Genomic DNA, 3103 nt, shown 5'->3' on the forward strand with positions numbered 1-3103 from the left:
TTCTTCCCTTTCTCTTGAGGATTTCTTCATTGACCCTTATGCTAGGAGGATCCTTCTGATCTGTTTCCATTGATTCTTGTGGCTTTAACTCTTGCAACTCCTGTTTGCCTTCCAAAGACTGTTTTAGAGTTTCAGCTGCTGGATTACTTTCCTCCAAACACAGATGACTACTATCATCCTTAGGCTTTTCAGGTTCTGGTTCAGGCTCAGATGCAGGTTTGAAAACTTTGAAAATGAGCTGTTCATCATGTATTCTCAGAATTAGCTCTCCTTGTTCTACATCTATGAGCGCTCTAGTAGTGGCTAGAAAAGGTCTTCCCAGAATGATAGGGTGTAGGTAGCTTTCCTCCATGTCCAAAATGACAAAGTCTGTGGGGAAGTAATAATCTCCCACTTTCACCAGCACATTCTCAACCACCCCTTCAGCTTGCTTCTGAGTTTTGTCAGCCAGTTGTATGATTACATCAGTGGATCTCACCTCATTCAGTTGTAGCCTCTTCATAAGAGTTAGAGGCATCACATTTATGCTAGCTCCTAGATCACAAAATCCTCTGTCAATTTTTGTTTCTCCTATGATGCAAGGAATATGAAAACTTCCTGGGTCTGTTTTCTTAGAGACTGTGTCCTTCTTGATGAGGGCACTGCATTCTTTGTTCATTGTTACCGTTTGTCCTCCCTTCAAAACTCTTTTCTTGCTCAACAATTCCTTTAAATACTTGATGTGTGTAGGCATTTGATGGAGAATCTCAAGAAAGGGAATATTGATATGGAGAGACTTAAATGTCTCTAAAAACCTTGAATAGGTTTTCCCTTTTTCACCTTCTCCTAACCTCTGAGGAAATGGTGCTTTTGGTTGGTATGTTTCCATCGTGCCTTTTTGCAGTTCCTTGGCTTGCTCAGTTTCACTTTCCTGCTTAGCTTCCTCCACACCTTCCTTCAAGATTTCTGGCTCCTGTTCTGAGGATCTGATTCCTTCTTCTTCTGAGACTTCTTTCAATATGGTGATGGCTTTGCATTCTTCCCATCTCACTCCCTTTTGTTCCCCTTTAGGATTCTTTTCTGTGTCACTAGGGAATACTGCAGTTGATTTGGGGGCCTGTTGAGATAGCTCTCCTACTTGAGACTCCATCCTCTTGAGTTTTTCACCATGGTTTCTTAAGGTAGTTCTCACATCATCCCTGAAGCTTTTCAATTCAATTATGTCCTGACCCATGTGTGCCAGCACTCCTTCTATGCTGTTTAATTGATCTTGAAATTGTTGGTTCGGGTTAGGTTGGGTAGGTTGATTATTTTGGCCATGATATGGTGGTTGAGAGTAAGTGTTTTGTGTGGCTTGGTATGATCTTTGGTTGGAGTTTTGGTATGTGGACTTGTTATGTTGGTTTTGCTGGTTTCCCCACCCAAAGTTTGGGTGGTTTTTCCAGCCTGGGTTGTAAGTGTTGGAATGTGGATCATATGGTTGCCTTTGTTGATTTCCTACATAATTGGCCTCTTCCCAATCACCTCCTTCAGTGCTTTCTTCCTCTTGCTCTTGTGTGTGTATTGCAGCCACTTGTTTTGTTTCTAATTTCCTGGTGAGCTCTGCTAGTTGCTTGGCAAACACCTTGTTTTGGGCTAGAATTGTATCAACATGGTTCAGCTCCATGACTCCCTTAGTGTTGTGTCTCTCTGATGCATAGTAGTACTCGTTCTCAGCCACTGTCTCAATCACTTCAATGGCTTCTTCCACAGTCTTTTTCCTGTTCAATGAACCTCCTGATGAATGGTCTACAGCCTTCCTTGATTCATAAGACAGTCCATCATAGAAAATATGCAATTGCACCCAGTCATGGAACATGTCTGGTGGGCATTTCCTTGTCAAATCCTTGAATCTCTCCCATGCCTCGTAGAGAGTTTCACCATCTTGTTGTCTAAACGTCTGAACCTCAGATCGAAGCCTATTGACCTTTTGTGGGGGGTAGAAACGTGCCAGAAACTTGCTTTCCACCTCATCCCAGGTTGTTAGGCTCCCCCTTGGGAATGATTCCAGCCACTTAGCTGCCTTGTCCCTAAGTGAAAATGGGAACAAAAGCAGTTTATATGCATCTTCCTGGACTCCATTGGACTTCACAGTGTCACAAATTCTCAGGAATTTTGTGAGATGTTGGTTTAGGTCTTCATTAGCACTTCCACCAAATGAACAATGATTCTCCACAAGTGATATTAGCTGTGGTTTGAGCTCAAAATTGTTGGCCTGAATGGGTGGTTTCTGGATGCTGCTACCACAATTCCCAGAGGTTGGGTTTATGTATGAACTAAGAACCCTCCTCTCAGGAATGGCATTGTTTCCATCAGCTCTCTCATGGTTGTGAACTTCTCTATCCATGTTGAGATCTAAAGCTTCCTCAAAATTGTCCTCAGATTCTCCTTCAGATTCCTCTTCTCCCAGTACTCTCTTCCCTCTTGCTTCCCTTCTCAGTCTATGAAGGGTCCTCTCTGGTTCGGTATATGGAGGAGTTGATGTCTCTCCTCTCCTACCTGTCATACAAGAACACAGCACAGGCAACAAACAAGTGAAATACTCTTGGTTAATGGAAGAGTATGGTTAGAGCAGTTGAGGAATTAATTCAAACAGTTAGTGAGTCAGTGAGTTAGTTGCTTGAATTTAAAGGCATAAAGAAAGAAAGCATGTAACAGAGTGCAGAAATTAAAATTCAACAAGTAACTTGTACTGAATTAATCAAAACAAAAAAAATGCTCAATCTAGTTAACTTCCAATTTGAGAATTGTCAATCGAAAACCAATCCCCGGCAACGGCGCCATAAACTTGATGCGCATAAACTAGTTATGCTACGATTTAGGAAATTGCACGATCGGCAAAATTCCTTCCGGCAAGTGCACCGGTTATCGTCAAGTAAAAACTCACAATAGAGTGAGGTCGAATCCCACAAGGATTGGTTGAGTGAGCAATTCGGATTAGAAGTGTGTTCTAGTTGAGCGGAATCAAGATTTAGATGAGAATTGCGGAATGTAAAATTGGCGGGAAAAGTAAATGACAAGAAATTTAAATGGCGGAATCTTAAATTGCATGAGGTAAAGAGCAGAAGCTAGATTGCTGAAATTA

At 41.9% G+C, this 3103-nt stretch overlaps 1 non-coding gene across 1 annotated transcript; it reads left to right on the plus strand.

Annotated features, from left to right (window-relative positions):
- Positions 1-1835: 1835 nt before the first annotated feature.
- On the plus strand, positions 1836-1939 carry LOC112725839 (small nucleolar RNA R71). Its single transcript, XR_003164921.1, has one exon. It is a non-coding gene; the product is annotated as a small nucleolar RNA R71 (small nucleolar RNA).
- Positions 1940-3103: the final 1164 nt, after the last annotated feature.

This window comes from Arachis hypogaea, chromosome 11, assembly GCF_003086295.3.
Source record: "Arachis hypogaea cultivar Tifrunner chromosome 11, arahy.Tifrunner.gnm2.J5K5, whole genome shotgun sequence".
Classification (NCBI taxonomy): domain Eukaryota; kingdom Viridiplantae; phylum Streptophyta; class Magnoliopsida; order Fabales; family Fabaceae; genus Arachis; species Arachis hypogaea.